This window comes from Miscanthus floridulus, chromosome 16 (assembly GCF_019320115.1).
Source record: "Miscanthus floridulus cultivar M001 chromosome 16, ASM1932011v1, whole genome shotgun sequence".
Taxonomy (NCBI): Eukaryota; Viridiplantae; Streptophyta; class Magnoliopsida; order Poales; family Poaceae; genus Miscanthus; species Miscanthus floridulus.
The window spans coordinates 78,486,899-78,506,381 of NC_089595.1; the positions used below are offsets into that span (position 1 = coordinate 78,486,899).

The 19,483-nt window shown below is 47.9% G+C and overlaps 1 non-coding gene across 1 annotated transcript; it reads left to right on the forward strand.

Moving 5' to 3' along the window:
• Nucleotides 1-11,180: 11,180 nt before the first annotated feature.
• TRNAI-UAU (transfer RNA isoleucine (anticodon UAU)) lies at nucleotides 11,181-11,254 on the forward strand. Its single transcript has one exon. It is a non-coding gene; the product is annotated as a tRNA-Ile (tRNA).
• Nucleotides 11,255-19,483: the final 8,229 nt, after the last annotated feature.

Below are 19,483 nucleotides of genomic sequence, written 5' to 3' on the forward strand. Positions count from 1 at the left end.
CACAATGGCTTCCTCCGGCTTTATAATTGACCTATAAAAGAAGATCAATTCTTTTTAGGTACACAAACTTGCTTGGGTCCTTGAAGGTTAGTTACCAAGGTCTTTGGTATCCAAATGGCCTTCTTCTTTGGGCCCACAATTGGTGTACCAATGAACTTAGCCTTCACACCATTGGCACCCTTAACAAGCATGTAACAAGAATCAAATTTAATTGAGGATATATTAGGTAGCTTGTTCTCATTAGTCTTGTAATATTGCTCTATATGCCCAACTTGCTTACATCTATTGCAAAATCGGCCATTGCCTTTCACAAAGCTAACTTTGGGAGTGACAAAAGCCACTTTGCCTTTCTTGGGGGTATAGCCTAATCCCTCTTTGTTGAGAGAAAACCTTTGGCTATCCAAGCACTTTAGCAAGCGGGCATCTCCACCATAGGCATTGCCTAAAGCACGAGTGAGCTCATTCACCTCCTTCTTGAGGGTATTATTTTCCACCATTAGTGAGGCATCATAAGTGAGACCATCACTCAAAGGTGAAGTAGAAGTAGTAGTGCTACAAGAAGTGTTAGTGGGAGCAACTACAATGGGCTTATAAAAGGATTCATCAATAAGATCACATGTTAGTCCCACATCACAAGACACGATCACTTGCTTCTTCTTGGCCTCCTCCTTCTTGACTTGCTCGACGAGAGAGGAGTGAGCTTTTTCAAGCTTAGAGTGAGCTTTGTCAAGCTTCTCATGGGCTTCCATTAGCCTCTCATGAGTGGTATTGAGCTCATCAAGAGATTGCTCAAAAAATTTGACTTTCTTGTTCAATTCTTTGCACTCCTTTCTCTTCATCTCAAAGCACGTGTGCACTTGCTCACACATGTCCATGAGCTGGATTATGATCATAAGTTAGTAGTAAAATTAGTAATCTCTAAACTGCAAACCCTCCTTAAAAAACTGCAGTCCCATGTCCAAGGATCGGACAAAGAGCTGTTACTAACAGCTCCGAAGGTTCCAAAGGTGCTCACCCAGATAAAACAATAAGCACCTTTGCGTGCACAATAAACTGAAATCCTATTAGAACAAACCATGTCTAGCAAATATATTTTTTCCATAAGCTGAATTGTTTCCTTGCAGCAACCTTGCTACATGCTAGCTTCACAATACCAGATTTTATAGCAGATCTAAGCACATACAGGTACAAGTTTCGAGCAACATGGTTGATCAATTGTGAGCTGTAAATATGTGTTGTTCGTCCCATGTGCGTGCAAGAATCAACAAATCAATAGATGAAACCTCTTTTTTTTTGCAAAAATGAATATATGTTGAGATTGGCTCTGATATAATTGACATGATGCTTAATTCTAAATTTAAAGAACTGTCCGGAAAATTGTCTTTCATGATATAGATACGTTCGTACCTGATTTAGGCAACATGTTTCAATATTGCAGAAAATATGACCTTGTTCATCCCTTTGAATCTTTTATCCTATCAAAGTACCAGTGTCACCTCAATCATATACTTGTATCACAATTCTTGTCATATATCTAAAGAAGTATATACAAATTATAGCACAATTCCATGTGTTAGTTGAATTTGATAGCTGGTTCTATAGTTTACTAAAACAAATATTTTAAAAATCATGTCCTTTTTCAATTTTGGGTGTATGGGTAGGTACATTAGCAGATTTAATCACAAACACAAACCATTTCAAAGAATACAAGCTTTGAACATATTGCAATATCAAAAATTGGGAAATCAGTAAATAAATTCGCCAATATAAAAATACATTGCAATGATCAAGTTGCAGCTTTATTATCATCATACAACACCAGAGTAACTTCAATTCTTAGTTTTAGATTATAGGAAATGATGAATATTTCAACTTTCAAGGGACAGGATGTATACCTCAGGTCTCAGTTTCAAGTCTTAGTCTGATCTCTTACAGCCCGTGCTCACGAAACACTCCTTGCATGGGAGAAAGCTTGCTTCTGTGGTTCCTACAATATTGAACACCTAGTAGTTATCCCAACAATGATTTTAATGGGTAAAAGACCTATCCAACCAAAGTCTTCACTATCAAGTCATCATACAACCACCAGAGTAACTTCAATTCTTAGTTTTAGATTATAGGAAATGATGAATATTTCAACTTTCAAGGGACATGATTTATACCTCAGGTCTCAGTTTCAAGTCTCAGTCTGATCTCTTACAGCCAGCGCTCACGAAACACTCCTTGCATGGGAGAAAGCTTGCTTCTGTGGTTCCTACAATATTGAACACCTAGTAGTTATCCCAACAATGATTTTAATGGGTAAAAGACCTATCCAACCAAAGTCTTCACTATCAAGTCGCAACAAAAGCTCCAACAAAGAAATGTATACCAAAGTCTGGACGACAGTGCGAGGACGCGGGCTTGTGGCGGTGGCGCGGCCTGACGGCACTGGATGACGCGTTTTCTGCTATGCTTAGGGATCCGGAAGGAAGGAGCGTGTGATTGACGTTCCTTTTTTTCCGTACCTGGGAAGAAAGGAGCGCGTTGGAAGTTTTTTTTGCATGTAAAGCGGCAGACCGACGTAGCGATGCTTTTTGTCGCATGAAGATAGTGTCCTTGTTTTACTCTTTTTAGTTGTGAGAGATGTATCCAAAATTTAACCACTCGTCTACCGAGGTCAGCACAAACTACATATAATAGTATTGGCCAGACATGACTGCTATTTATATGCATCAAAATGTAAACAACAAATATTTATTCACTGTAGCAGAAAAGTAAAGTTGACAAAAAGTGTATAGATGGTTCGACTAACCTGGAGTGGCAATGTCGCGGATGAAGAAATATTAGGACCCTTAATCCTGTTGCTGCTGCATCACCACTGTTGCGTCGTCGTAGTCGGCACTACGAGACAGGGGCCAACTCTGTATTGCATTAACAACCAATAGCTTAGAGAGTTTAATCCAGATAATGTGATAACTTCCATCTAGTGCAAGCAAGAATCCACTCAGGGATGCAAATATAGCTCTGAATTATTAGACTCATGCCGCTGGTCCAATATAAGATCTGAAGCTCTGAATTATTAGATTCAGAAATATGCATCAGTTGAAAAAACAAAAGACAAATCAAAACACTGGACATGGGGCTAGATCTTCTACATCGTGGTGTCGAAGGAGCGGGGCTGGATGTTCATCGAAATCTAGGACGACTTCAATGGTTCCGACGCCACTGACTTTCTTGTCTTCCATTTCTATACTGTTGTGCACCGCTGGCTCCACGACCTGCTCTAGGATCAGTGCGACAAAGAGGAGAAGCAATTGATTGCTAAAAGGTGCATGCAGACTTCTCAAACATAGTCACTAACTCATTTGTCAGCAATCATTATCGGCCAATTTTTGAACGCATACAGTTTCTGGCACAGTAACTTTTCAATCATTTTACAAAATATTATCATCCCTGAAAAGATACAAACTGTCTATCCAAAATTTCATCCCATGTTAAAGTTAATGGCTTCAAGAGAACTGTCTATCCAAATCTCAAGAATAATGGTTGGTACCTTATTTAGGAGAGAAAATGTAGTCCGTACAGGATAGTGATCATCCATGAATGCCACCGCACAAAGCCCATCCTGTTGTGGGAGTAGAACTTGTATTCTGAAATGAAAAGAGAATGTACATCAAAACAACATGCGGGAATACAGTACAAAAATGTATTCCAAATCTGTAAAGCAAATAGGGTCAGCCGTAATGTTATGATCGCTTAGCTACTACAAGATGCGATGCAAGTGCAAATGGTTCAAGGATTGCTCGAATTTTATTGAGATGATGAACAGTGGGCCTAAACACAAATTCAGCAATAAGATCTGTTGCAACATTAGATGTGTTAACAAACGTCACTACTTTCCCCACACGCAGCACAAACAATCTCACTACTCGCAACGACCATCAAACCACCAGTGGATCTGTAGCCGAAGGTTGCCCATGGACAAATTAGTATGAACCTCGGATCTCCTCATGAGATCTGAAACCAATCAGATATGAGGAGGTTACCTTCGTACTAGACGGACTACCACTGCCTGGCTGGGTGTGCTAAGCGACGGCACTGGTGACGAAGATGATGAATGCGCAGGGAGATCTCATGTTACGAAGGCCCATTGCTACCAGGGAGGCGCGCCGGGCGGTGGACTAGCAGGGTGTCGTGGCCATGGATGGTTGGTGGCGTAGATCAGGATGCAACAGCGGTGCTGATGTCCACGTCGATGTAACGCAGTAGCGGCGTCGACATCGCACTGGAGGAGACCGGGGAGGCGAGGAACGTCCTGCGGCCTCCGTCGCCGGGACGTCGCTTGGCCTCCACAGTCAGGATGTCGCGCCGGCTCCACTGTCGGGTGAAGGGTCTAGATGGCGGACTAGAGGGGTGAATAGTTCTTTCTAAAACTTAATCGCGTATGCTAACTAAAATAAATGTGGAATTAAAATAATCGGTCTAGCCAAGACTACACCCCTCTATCAAAGTTTACAAGCACCTTATAAAGATCATAATTAGGCAACAAAGGTGCCGGGCTAGCTAAAGCTCACCTATCCAATTCTAGGAGTAATGTCACACAAACCTATGTCACTAGTATTTTAAGTAACAAGGGAGTTCCTACACATGCTAGCAAGCAAAAGCACAAAGCCACCTAAGGCTCTGTTTGGTTGGGCTTTTGGCTTTGGCTTTTGGCCCCAAAAGCCAAAAGCCCAACCAAAGGGGCTGCTTTTGGAGGCTGCTTTTTCAGAAGCAGCTGCTTTTCCGTAGTACATTTTTGAAAGCTGGTTTGACCTTGCTTTTGGCTTTTGGCTTTCTGCTTTTCAAAATTAGTGGAATAAAAAGCTCTTCTATAGTTGTTTCAAGAGAGATAAAGATAGAAGGTATATTTTATACTTGTTTAACCAAACAGCTTTCAGCTTTTCTACAGCTCACAATCCACAGCAGCTTTTCCACAGCTCACAGCCCACAGCAGCTTTTTTCCACAGCCACAGCTCAACCAAACAGGGCCTAAGCTCACTAGCAAGGCTCAATAACAAGGCAACCAATGCCAAATTAGAGAGCGTAAATACTTAGCTACACAAACTAAGCAATGCGACTAATAAGGTTACACAAACCAAATTAGACATGCAAGGGAGCTACTTCTATACTACACAAGCAAGAAGGTAACTAGTGAGCTACACAAGCTAACCAATTACAAGAGCAACTACACAATCACAATGTATATGAAAGTAATTACAAGATTGTGAAAGAGGATTGTAAACCAACGGGAAGAACAATGTTGACATGGTGATTTTTCTCCTGAGGTTCACGTGCTTGCCAACACGCTACGTCTCCGTTGAGACAAGCTCCAAGGTTGCCGCCGATCCTCTTGCTAGTGGTGACCCACAAGTTACACTCTCCCATGTGGAGTGCTTACCACAAGCTCTAGCACTTGACTTGGCTGAACCATTTGTCATCCTTTGCGTCTCTCTCTACTAGAGTTGCTCTTCGTGCCTCCCGCGAGGCAAGCACAGTGCCCCTCGCAAAGCTCTTCTCTAGAGCACCGCACAAGCTTCTTGCAGGTTTTGATGGAGATCACCGCCAAGCCGTCTAGGAGGTGGCAACCTACAAGAGTAACAAGCACCACCGGCTTACAACTCGATCACCTAGTGCCACTCGATGCAACCTCATGATGCAATCGTACTAGAATCACTCTCTCACACAATCGGATGATCACTATCAAGCATATGTGAGATGGACGGCTCCCAAGCACTACCACATAAGCTATCAAGGCTCTAGTGTGCTCAACTCTACTAAGCTCTCAACCAAAGGCCGACCCACACTTCTATATATAGCCTCCACGAAAATAGAGCCGTTGTACTTCTTCACTGGGCCCTACTCGGGGCGATCGGACGCGCCGGTCAGATCGACCGGACGCACCCTGCCAGTGTCCGGTCAATGGATGGCTGCCACGTCATCCCTGGCTTCAAATACTGATTGCTCGATCTTAAAGGTTAAGTTATGACCGAACGCACCGTGAGGATGACCGGATGCTGCTACGCCTGAGTTCGAGCGTTTCCAGAGAGCTCCCTGAGCCTCTATTTTGCGACGGGACGCGTCCGGTGCTGCACGATCAGACACAGACCAGTGTCCGATCAGCTCTGTGCCCGCGTGCCAACTCCAGCGTCGCCTATGTCACCATACATCACACGCGACCGGACGCATGCTGTCGGGTTCATAAACCCGGGGTCCCTCAGATACCGGCTTCCACGCCAAGGCTCGGCCCAAGTAGACAACACACAACTCATGGGTCGGCCCAAGAATCTAAAACAACAGGCCAGAAGGGCGGTCCAAGTCACCGACCGGAAGGTCTGGCCGAGGAAGAGCAGCGCCCGCTTGTCGACTCCGGCCCATCTCTCCGACCGGAGCGCTCACTTTAGACTCTAGCCGCCTCCGGACAACCTCTCCAATCGGAAGGCCTGGCCCAAGCACTACTTCCGACTCTGACCCCATGTCTTTGACTGGGGTTTGCAGAAGCCTTGCTCACTTTTCTTCTCCAACTGGCACAATCAGAGCCGACTAAAACTAACCGATCGGGGACGCCCGCTCTGAAAGGACCAGGGAATGAATGGAGAAAGCGAGGCAGGGCGCACAAGTCAAACCACGATACCGGGACCATACCCTATCTGCAGAAACCGTACTCTGCAGCTTCCCTGACATAAAACAGTGTTGTAGGCGCTGACGTTTTCCTCTACAGTATTGTGGGCGCCGATTAAACCCCCATATGGTAAGGCCCCCCATATGTCCCTGGGCATCGATAGTGTTGTGGGCGCCGGGATTTACCATATCGAGCGAATATGGTGAAACTCCTCGCATGCCTCTGGGCATCAACGGTATTTGCATGTACCAACATCTATCATACCTGAAGAAGGCAACGCAACCTCCCACATGCATCTGACATTCTACAGTGTCATCAATAGTGTTGTGGGCGCCTACCATTATCTTGTACCTGCCGGCATGGGCAACAAAGTTCAGTAGCATACATACCCGCACCCTCTCACTTGTAAAGCCATCCCCTTTATCTATAAAAGGGGATGCGCTCCCTCCAACATAGCTCGGTCCTTTTAGATTCATTAGATCAACCAAGTTCACTAGTCCACAACCGTAGAACCGCCAGATTCGAACCTCAAGCACACGCTTGAACACTTAGCTAGTAGCGAAGCTCCTGTCGCTCTCGGCTCTTTCGACCGGACCTCTCGGGCACCCCATCTTTCTCCTTCTCGTTTATAACCCCACTGCAGACTTTGAGCACCTAGGCTCAGGAATAAAGTCACCGACCGACTCAAACTGGACGTAGGGCACATTGCTTGAACCAGTATAAACCCTGTGTCATTGAGTGCTAGGCCACCTCCGATCAGAACGTACGGTAAACTACAAATATTTACGTGTTGGTCACTTTCTGCACCGATAGTTGGCGCCGTCCGTGGGGAAGACGTTGTACGTTCAACACTTTTTGGTCATCGGATGGCCCACTTTTCCGCCACCCTCGCCGTGGTGGGCTCAGGCGATATGATTCACCTCGGCTCGCTCTGAGTTTCCCGCTCCCCCACTATTTGGGATGCGGGTTCCACCCGTCTTCGAGCCATCCTCGGCCTTCCTCTTCGGAAGCCTGGACTTCGTCGCTGACCGACTCGGCGTACTACACCTCCGTGGGGAGGCTCATGTCCTAGCACCTGTCGGAGGGGTGTCCTCCATCGACTCTGGGACGCATGACTTCGACGACGCGGCATCTGCGCTTCATTCCGAGCAAACTCTCTGTTCAAACCCTGCTGTAAGTAATATGCGTACTGTTATTTATTCTTTATTTACTATCTCCCACTGATCATCCGGAGGAACCGTATCACCCACGCCACAAACACCGTACGATCGGTTCTCCTATGGCCTCGCGGCCTCTATGGATGTGTACGCTCAGAGGCTCCGAAGGATGCTGGCGCTATCCCCCCTCGCATTCGAATTCGTGGGAATGGCAAGCTACGCTCCTGTCGCTTTCCACAAACTCCCGGATGACAAGGGCGAGAGCGACGGTTCTAGCATCGGCGACGTGGCACCCCGCCACCGTCCGTCCTGGGAGTGCACTATGGCGGACGCTTCGGGACAGCCGGCGGCGGTTGTGGAGTCCACGTAGACTCACACCCCTCCGGACTCGCGTGCGGGGGCCCTCGTGTCTGCGCAAGCGCACGCTGAAGAATTACGACAACGGTGGCAAAACCAGCCGCCGCCTGCGCCCTAGGCGCATAACCCAGCGGGCGGCGCCCAGGGTCACGCCCGCTAGGTCCAACACGACATCATGAACGAGAGGAACGATCTTCCACAGCTCGCTCGGGCTAGCCAGAACATCGTTGCTGTGGCAATGCTTCTGCGCGGCGTTCCCGAGCCCATCAACCCCAGGAGCGGGCGGTCTACCGGAACCTCCGGGTCCTGGTAGAAGCCGCCACCGTTCAACAGGCGGAAAGCTCCGCATCATGACTTCGACACGCGCCCTCTCTCCCCACCGGGGGAGCGGGGATGCGCCAGATGGATCGTTCCATCTGCTCACCGCTATAGCCATCATGTGTGGCCCGGGACGTAGCAGCCGTGCCACGGTCCGACCTGGCGCCTGCCCCACACCGACCGTCGGTGCACGAACGGACCAGTCTGCACCAGGACGCTCGCGACATCATCAGCAACCGGCATCAGGTCCGGCACGATGAGGACACTCGCGGGGCGGCGGTGGGAGCAGGCAACACATATCCCGGGCGGACCATCGAGGGGAGCGGTGAAACGCACCCCAAGTGCGGTCGCCGGCCAGACGGCCGGAGTCCCAGCCCTGAGGGCCCGGGACCACGGGCCTTCGCCCGGCGTATCCGGAGAGCACCGTTCCCGCAGCGTTTCCGACCACCCACCAACATCACCAAATACACCGGGGAGACAAACCCAGGCATTTGGCTCGAAGACTTTCGGATTGCCTGCCGGGCCGGAGGAGTGGATGATGACTATTTCATCATTCAGTATCTTCCCATTTGCGTGGGGGAACATGTTCGGGCATGACTTGAATTCCTCCCGCACGACAGCATCCGCGACTGGGCGGACCTCAAGAGGGTCTTTGTCGGAAATTTTCAGGGGACGTATGTTCGCCCTGTAAACTCCTTGGACCTCAAGAGCTGCCAACAGGAGCCCAGCGAGTCCCTGCGGGATTACATCTATAGGTTATCTCAACGATGCAACTCCCTCCTTGATGTCGTCGACGTAGACATCATCAGCGCATTCCTCTCTAAGACGAACTGCGAGTCCCTGATCCACAAGCTTGGCTGCCTGAAACCCCGTACCACCCGTGACCTGCTCGACGTCGCTACTAACCACGCCTCTGGCGAGGAGGTGGTCGGAGCGGTCTTCAGCGGGGGCTAGGACAAAGGCAAGGCCAAACGCGCGGACCAAGACGAGGGCCCGTCCACATAGAGGGGCAAGAAGAATAAAAAGGATCGGCACTGATCGGTGGTATAAGCTTCATTGCGGATGAAAAGAAGTCCCTATAAGCGGAGCTACAAAAGGAAGTTCAAGCTCAAGAAATCCTCAAAGGAAGTTCAAGCTCAAGAAATCCTCTCAATAGGGATTGGGCAAGCAAGCTGTTTGTTTATTTGATCTTACCCGGTTGTGAGACGGGACGTGAAGTCAGCCTAGTACATGTGTGTTCATAGTGTCCCCGGCACCTTCCTCCTAGCTGAGTATGGATGCTGAACTGGAGTGTGGGACGAGTGCATGGTAGATGGAACTCCTATTTACTGCTTTACCGCATTTCGGGCGCCAAGTTCATCTACGTCGACAACTACGCCATGATCTCACAGGTCCTCCGCAACCCATGGACCTACGGTATGTATGTAGCTACTCGTTGTCGTCATGACCGCCGATGATGCCCGCCGGAGTCGTCTCCTGATTGCTGACTCCTGCGTGGCTGCGTGCAGGGTTCAGCGTGACCGACCGTGGCTGCTGCGGCATCGGGAGGAACCGGGGGATGATCACCTGCCTGCCCTTCCTGCGCCCGTGCCTCAACCGGAACGCCTACATCTTCTGGGACGCCTTCCACCCGACGGAGCGGGTGAACGTGCTGCTCGGCAGGGCCGCCTTCAGCGGCGGCAACGACGTTGTCTACCCGATGAACATCCAGCAGCTCGCAGCATGGCAGCCGTAGACGTTTTTACGGCCTCCTGTCAAGCTGTCGATCTGTGTGATTTTGCAGCGGCAGTGTATGGGTGTGGTGTACAAGCTGGATGTATGGTCATGACTCATGAGTAGGGAGGTGAGCGGAGTTATGGTACGGTGTGCGTCCAGTGTCCTGTTGTTTGTGGTCAAAATCGTGTCTCTGTTGTTTTTGGTCCATCAGCCATCAGTGTTCGTTCGCTTAGTTCCTGTACTGCATCACGGAGATCAGAGGAGTTATTTTTCCTGTGTGGTTGTCTCCATGTTCGCCTGTTTAATTATTAATTATATAAAAAGCAGTACCTTCCTATCATATTTTTTGATTGACACAGAAGTTCGTTATTTTCCTTCCTATTATATTTTCTGAACGACACATAAGTTTGTTACATACTTCAAAGGATCTGTCTATACAACACTCGGGTGATTTACCCGCTCCGAGCGCTTGATATTTTTTCTTCACATTTTCTTCCACATCACGACGCCCTGCCCCGCCGTGGCGCGGTAGGGTTTCACCAGAGCTCCACGGTCGCGGCTGCGGCCGTGGAGCTCCAGTGAAACCCTACCGCACCCGCGGCAACCTCCATTTTCCCCTCCCACCACCGCCATGGCCATGGGCGCCCCGCCCTGACTTGGCCCGACCGCCTTCTACGCTACCAGAGCCCTAACCGTCGCCCGCCCACTGCCTGAACGGTCTGCCTCCCTTGAGCCCCTTCTAAGGGAGAGGAAGAGAAAGGGGAAAAACCAAGTGTTCCAACACTTGAGTGTTGTATAGTATTCTTGTATATAAATGGATTACCATGGGCTACTCGGTTCAACCAAATCTATCTTCATGAAACAAGATAAAATTACTGGGTATGTTTATATATTTGCTCACATGTTTTCAGAAGTGATTGCTTTTGTTCTTAGAATGTGCTTTGCATTATGTCGTATATATAAAACAATTAGAAAGCTGGCTTGCAACAGCTCCCGTAGCTCAGTTGGTCAGAGCGTTGGTCTTATGAGCCGAAGGTCGCGGGTTCGAGCCCCGCCGGGAGCATTTTTTTTGAACTTTTTGTTTTTTTTCCAGAAACAACAGACTTGCTCTAACATTTCAATGTTTTATTTTAAAACAATTTTCCCATTTCAATGTGTTTTATTTTGGCCATAATTAGAAGTGACTGAATATTTCATTCGCATTTACTGATGGTCTCGGTTTCAGATTGACTTTATATGTTTTTTTTTCAGAAACAACATACTTGCATGCTCTAACATTTCAATGTTTTATTTTAAAGCATTTTTCCCAATTTCAATGTGTTTTATTTTGGCCAGAGTTAGAAGTGGCTGAAGATTTCATTCGCATTTACTGATGGTAGCTGTTTCAGATTGACTTTATATGTACAAAATACTTCCTGTTCATGGTCTTTTTTTGCCACAGTACGTATCCGAATGAGTTAAACATAGTGAAATAAAAAATCAAAAAAATATAATACATATTCAAACATAATAATACCTACATTTAAAATAAATATGAGTTTTATTATTCGAACATAATACTAATATTTTTTTTGAAAGACATACATATGTTTCGTTTTGCCTGGAATTAGTATTGGGGGGCGGATTTTGGATCTACTAGAGTTATTTCTGGTGTGATTGGTACCTTGTATGAGTCAGGCTTGGCTGAACTCGCAGAGAGGGTCCAACCAAAGCCTGGACGGATGCAGCCACATGGGTGTGTTTGGTTGCGCTCCCGTTGAGCTAGGCATAGCGGGTCTAGTATTCGGTGTCTGTTTAGTTCTCAAAATTTTACAAAATTTTTTAAGATTTCTCGTCACATCGAATTTTTGACGTATATATGAAGCATTAAATATAAATAAAAAATAAAACTAATTACACAGTTTAGATAAAATTCACGAGATGAATCTTTTAAGCCTAATTAGATTATGATTGGACACTAATTGCCAAATAACAACGAAAGTGCTACAGTACCATTTCCCCAAAAATTTCGCCAACTAAACAAGACCTTGGTTGCATTGGATTGTGTCACTGCTACTCATAGATGGGCAGTCTTCCTACGCTCTCTCACAGCGAGCGAGCCATGCTCGAATAAACAAATTTCTAAACATATGTTCGGCCGGTATTAAAGTCAGCTAAAGTTGTTTTATTGTGAGAGAAAAATACTGTAGATTCTAGCTGATAAGCCGGCTGATAAGTTCAAGCGAACATGCCTTCGTTCCTGGAGAGTCAGCCCAGAGGGTGGGTTTTGCATGCTAGGAGCCTAGCCCAAGCACAAAGCCCAGCCATCCAAACACCCCATCGCTGCATTGGTTGGGAGCATACAGCCCAACCAGACCCAGAGAATGCAACATTTGTTTCTTTGGTTAAGGAGTGTAGCCTAGCCTATAGAAGTATAGATCCATAATGCAAAGGCAGCCTCCTGGCCTGGCTTGGTGAAAAACGGATTTCATTTTTGTTTCCCACCAGCCTGGCTCTAGCGGTGCAGGGCGTGGACATTCGAGCAGATGGAGACGGGCAACCAATCAACAGCTCATTGAAATCAGGTCGGCGCGACCACGCATGCTGCAGGCGTCTAACTCTGCAAGTATCCCAGCCAATCACGTCCTTGATGTCTATGCCTGTGCATTGTCAGAAGTGCTGAAAAATTTCTAATATAATAAATTCAAATGTACATATGACTATGCAACAAAGTTCAGTATTCTATCCATTTTAGACACAGACATGAATTGAAGAACGAGATAGCTAGTTAACTGCAAATCAGACAACCAAAAGAGGATGTGCGTTTAAGATTCTTGCAGAAAAAGGAACGATAAAGAGAGTTATTGTGACGTGCTTAAATAACATAGCAACTTTAAGTATCTTCCAAAATCATATAGATCATGCTGCGGCAAAGGATTCTCTGTCCCCTCCACGGAAGCACCAACAGTGCTCGATAATTCCACTTTGGATAGTGTTAGTTGAATATTGATATATATATATTCAGGTGACGCTATATCAAGAATCAACTCAACCAAAAAAAAAAAATGTACAACTTTATGATGGTCTTTTGTTACATGACCATCTAAAGCTTCCGTTTAAAAAAAAACATGTAATCAACTATCTTATGTCAGATAGCAATCATACATGGCCCATGAACACGCGGTATTTTCAATTAAATTAATGGGAGATGTACTCGAGCAAATAGCCAAATAGATCGATGTATTATATTGTACCTTCGTGCCTCAGGGACGCCCTCTGCGTCATGCTCTCCCCATCTGTTTGCCTGGCCTCCTCAGTCACGACGACGCGGAGGCAGGTAGTGGATGGAGTCTCGGGGAAGACGGATGGCTGCCTTGCATAGTCCCGGCACTGAGCAGCAGGACTCCCTCGCTGGACGAGCTGTGTAGCCAGCAGTAGACTCCCTCCCTGGCTGGACGACATGTAACATACAGGACTTCGTGCATTAGTTCCTCGCCGGTCGTGCGTTCTCGAGATGCAAACACTGGCTTTTCACATCGGCGACAGGGTTTAATTTGGTGCAAGGGTTGTCAACCCATAAAAAAACAATAAATGCTAACAAAAGACCGGGTTACATGCATGCATGGTTTGTTGCTTATCTTGTTTATAATCACGACCAATAGATATATTGGTTGAAAAAGGAAGGCATGATCGTGACCAGGATAAGCTGCCGGCCGGACGCTTGACCGATGCGGGGAAAGGGGCTAAACCCTGCGCGTGCGTTGTTTCCTTTGAATTACCGGTGATTGCGTGGGCGCCTTCCTGTTCTCACGATGATTACCTTCCGTTTCCATCTATTCTTACGGTGATTACGTGGGCACCTTCCTGTTCTCGCGTGGGTGGCACCGTACGGGGGAGTGAGCGTGCGAGCGCCGGGCAGAGTGAAGTGGGGCATCGCACGTCGTCCTGCCAGGTAGAGTCTCACTTCCGTATTTTTTTAGTTGTATAGAGACGTAGAGATAGATATTTACCTCATCTCCCCAACTAAATAAGTAGAATCATCGTATTTTATCTTATTCTCTAACTAAACAGATTCTTATATGTTATAAATTATAAGACGTTTTGTCTTTTCTAGATATTTTGACAATAAACGTAATTATATTAGCAGCATGAAGCTACGAGTATAGTTACGCCTTGTAAGGTTATAGAAATCAGTGCATCCCTTAGCGGGCACTGGTGACTGTGACGAGAATAAGAGCACACAAGCTCATAGTTTGAACAGGATTCAAGAATAGTCTGTCTAGCTAGGCTATCAGTAGTAGTATTGAGAGTCCTATTGATCTTGTAGATCTTTGCTTGGCATTGAGCGGAGCAGGTAGTGAAAATCTGAGTGAAAGGCTTGATTCTCCAGTCTGGAGGATTGGCTTGATCCGCTGAGTTGAGAAAGTGTACCAGTTGTTGACAGTCCGAGAGGCGAGAGGAATGCTGTGTTGTTGAAGCCGAGGCGATTGTTGACCAGAGCGGCAAGAGCTCCTCAATTTTTCTTGAAGGGAAAATCCACATAATAAATTTTAATATGATAAAACCAAGAACTGATTCCATCGTATTATCATATTTCAGTCGATGTCACAGTCATACATCATAAAATTACAAGAATACAAGATATTACATCACTGGGGAACACACCTATTATAGAGTTACTCTAGCGGAAGACTATCGAGTGAAGACTCCTTCTTCACGGGCATCATCAGAATTGGCGTAGTGCAGCGTAGATTCCATCTCCGAACCAAACTTGAGCGTAGGCACGAGACCTTCTAATCCTTCTAAAGTCAGCATCTCTGAGAAGCAGGAAATCTGCACACCGCCAGATGTGTGCAGGCCATGGTCAGCACCGATGAGCTTTAGTGGAAAAGATAAATAAGGGATCTGGCGATCCTAATATTTGGCTGTGGTTTGCATCCTTAGCGCATGAGAAGTATATAACATTAGTAATACAATAATAATAATATCCAATTTTTAACACATTCACCACCACACCATCCATATCCATCCACCAACCATCCATCCCAAACCATCTCCACACCACCACACCACATCTCATCTCACACACTCAGGTCGACAGGCCAACTCCCTCTCGGCCTTGTCTCAATGGCCCGCAGCCCCCAAGGCTCACGACCGGAAAATACCCTAAACCCTGGAGGGAGGAAAGAAGGACTCATCTCCTATCTAGTTTAAGTGAAACCCAGGAAAGGTCCATAGCCGACAAGTCGGCATATGTATCGATCGATCAACCAAACACTCTGCAGAGGTTTTACATACCCACAAGATTAGCCATTCTCGGAGCCATGTATCTCCTAGGCAGAATTCCGGTCGCTTGCTAGCCTAGAACGATGCCACCCTACCTCTCAGCCCTAGAACATCCCAAGTCTAGTCTGGGATGGCTGATACTGTGAGTCGTAGACAGAGCCGGGGCCCTCCGGATGTCAAGAGCCAGGTCCACAAGGCCTCCTGAAGTCTCGGAAGGGTGTGGAGGAAAAACCGCACGCCCCGTACGTCCTTGCACACGTTCGCCTAACAGTAGTGGCATCGCTCTACCCAGGGGCGGATCCAGAGACGAGTCACCAGGGGGGGCTAAATAATCTCTACCACTAAAAATCATGCATCCATATACTAATAATAGTACAATACATGTTGTTTTGGGCTGCTCATTGAAGAGCTGCTCCTTGTATTTTTGGGTGCCACCCCAGGCTGCAGCCCCCCTAGCCTGGGGTGTGAATCCGCCCCTGGCTCTACCAAGTAGTCCGACCCCCGCACCATGTAGGGCGAGTGGGATGTAAAGGATTTCCGGTGAGTCTGAGTACTAGTAAGTCCTTAGGGATTGACCAAGCCAGAATGTCTTCATCAGGGTTTCCATTTTATATGCCACCACAGCACCTCTACCCTAGGCTCCACCTCTCCGAGGTTCACACCCAAGGCCACCTTCAATTACCATTTACCCGCCACAGGTATTCCATATCCAAGTGCCCAGGCAGCACCACATGGCAAGACTCGCCCCAGGCTCGTCGTTATTCCAGCTCGGTCGACACAACCCTCACTCTCCACGCACCCAAGACACACGCAGCATGCTCACACACCACAAAGTCTGGCACCCATAGCTAAACCATTCCCAGGGGGTTCACCACCAGCATCACATCCCCGATATAATGCGAAGTGGAGTTAATAATAAGTATAGTGGTGTAATATGCAAGCAAGCAGGCAAGTAAGCATATATAAGCGAGCGAACGCGCAAAGTAGGGTGACGTGGTAGAGTGGGTTGCATCAGGGTAATAATGGCTCAGGTAGTAGCATGCATCAAAGTACTATCAAAGGAATAATTATAAAGCACTAGCAGTTCTAGATATTATGCAATGTCTAATAGGATTCTCTAAAAGAGGGTGCTGCCATGACACCTGCGATGTAGAGGTAGTAGTGGTACAATTCTCCATTCGTTGGTGTTCCATTAGCGGGGTCACCTCCTCCTACGTTGACTCCATTCCACAGTCCTTGTCGTCGTCCACATTCTCTTGGTCCGATCGTCAGCTACTCCGTGAAAGCGACACGCAGGGCAAGAAAGCACTCAACACTCGAAAAGACGACAAGACGCAGGAAAATCCAATAACACCAGTGAGGTAATAAGAGATACACGGCTTAGCCCTCTCGGCGGTTGTCTGATTTCCTCGGGCCAAGAATCACAAGTGGTGGTTTGCTAAGCACAAGCTTAAGTCATGGCCAAGCCAGTATGGCTTTAGGATAGATGGTTTAAGCCAAAGCTTATCCATAGCAACACCACGGCTCACGACCTTTGATCTAGGTGTCATGGAAAGGACGGGAATCGGGGGACGGGCCCAACGAAGGAAGAATGACGGGGTTCTACTCTTATAGTCTTATCCCGTAAGTCACTATTGGGTACAAGAAGTAGACAAGAACAAATAACACTATTGTGACTTGGCTCCAATGTACTTCAGCTCATCCGCTATGGTAGAAAGCAGTAGCGCAAAGAGATTGGACAGCAACAGGTCCTCTTGATCCACATGACATAATAACGTCGGGAGTCTAGAAGAGAGTTGCTTAGCAAAACAAAAGAAGCGGGGGTTAGCTAGGCACATCCATGTCATGTTCTCAAACACGTCTTTGGGAAAGATGGTTTTTAGATGGCCGATCGGGTCGACACGCACGGGTCCGAGGTACGACATAAACTATAGCTTCGCTAAAAAAAAGAGATAGTCCAGTCTTTGATCCAATCGCCCTAGACGAGGCAGAATCGAACAGAGCGGGCTAATAGGGCAATAACAGCAAAGAACGGAGGTCTATTCCTTTCGGCACACACGCCACGATAGAAGACAGGGCATCGGAAGGAGCGACTCACTAAAGAACGCAAGTGCGCAAACCACCCATAGGGTACCTGACCTGGGTGCACTGGCACTAAGTCATCTCTCTGATTCACAGCGATGCAGTTGTCACCACGAGAATCAAAGAAACGCGATGGTCGAACGGGGTACAACACACAAGGGCTTGTGCACAAAGAAGCAAACAAAAGTGAAAGAGAGGCGTAGCTCCATGGTCATGGCGAGGCGAACTCGCGGCCACAAACTACACCAACGCGTTGGCACTCGTCGTCCTACGATTGTTATATCCCAGTCATCTCCCACAGGACTTGGTCATGGAGGGCTCAAAGCGTGCGGGTGATATCCGCATCGATGTTAGTATCGACATCGAATCCATCACGACCATGTTCTAGGGCCGAAGACAGGAGCTAACTCTCGTGGTACTAAGAAGTCAACTAAAAAGCGAGGGGTCGAGTTACACTCGGTATCACAGTCATGGCGAGATGGATCCCGCGATCGTTACGTCCGAACGAGGTACGATCCCTCAGCCGGCTCGAAGGCTTGGCACACAGGCAACAACACCAACAATCAGCGATAAGAACCAAACACGACCGAAAGACACAACAACTCGACACGACTGCGGAGTAGCACATTCCATAGCTGGGTGATAGATGAATTCCTGTAAGACAGTCATGGACAGATATGTCGTAAGAATAGGGTCCAACAAGGTAGGTATGCGTATTCGGAAAGATGCGAGATGGGACTCTCCATGGTCTCGATAAGACATACGACTAGGGTTCATGGTCTAGAGGTTACGGCTCGCAGTAGACGGGGTCATGATATCTCCTCAACGACACGCACTTGCAAGGTAAGGCGACCGAAACGTCGAAAAGACTCCACACTTGTCATCAGTACGATGCTAGGGATCACATGGTTTCTCAACGGCTCGCCCTCGCTTAACGAGGCTGCCGAAATGTCGAGAACGAACTCAACACCACGACGGCACGGTGCTAGGTCATGTGGTGCCTACCAGGGCTTTGTCCGTGAGTTGTGCAATGTGCCTACTTCAAAAGGCCTTTAGTGCGGGTCCGGTAGATCTCGATGGCATGTTCTCGTGACTCGAGGTAGCCGGAACAGTGGTGAAACACGGGCACAGGGTTCCACGGAACCGTCAGGGCAACCAAAAAGGGAATCCTGTAGTCCATGATGCGGCGATCAATACCACGTGGTCCAATTATGGCTTCAGGGCTCACGATGAGGTCATGGTAACTCTTCGCCGTGGCATGGCTTTAGAGAATGCTTCAATGGTAGTCGACAACCACACCGGCATTCTTGGAACTCTGGCGATTCGATTTGGCTTGGGTTAGTCATGTGTGTGTGTGCTTGTGTCCAAAGGCCGGAGGTGACCTCGGTCTACGTGTCCCATGGTTGGAACGCCATGGCCGGTAAGCAAGGTTGGGGTTGGAAAGAGGGGCTCGGTGGTGGCTGTTGGACGGGGCTCGGCCATGGTTCGCGAAAGGCGCCGCAAGGGGCCGGCTTCTTCCTTGCACATAGAGTCACACGGCTCGAAGGCCGGACACAATGATGGACATGGCCAGGTGGTGCTGTCGTCCACTGGCATGGTGGTGTTGCGGGGTCGCTTCCTCCCTGCGATAGTGGAAACAGCGGCACGAAGGCCGGGCTCAGCATGAGTAATGGTAGGGAGGGGAAAGATGGGGTCCTGGGCTTTTGGGTGCTCACTGTTTGTTCAGGTAGGTCGTTGCGGTCTTGGAACGGGGGCGCGTCGAGGTGCTGCCACCGTGCCTGGGGCATGGACGAACATGCTGTGGTAGTGCTTCAAGGCGATGACTTGCTATTCTAGCTGCAGCTTCAGCAGGCGATGCAGCTCCTGCTCTCGGCCATGGTGACGTCGGTGCGGATCGAAGTGGAGGGCACCGGTGCGGCCTTGGTGAAGCACGACGACATCAGCG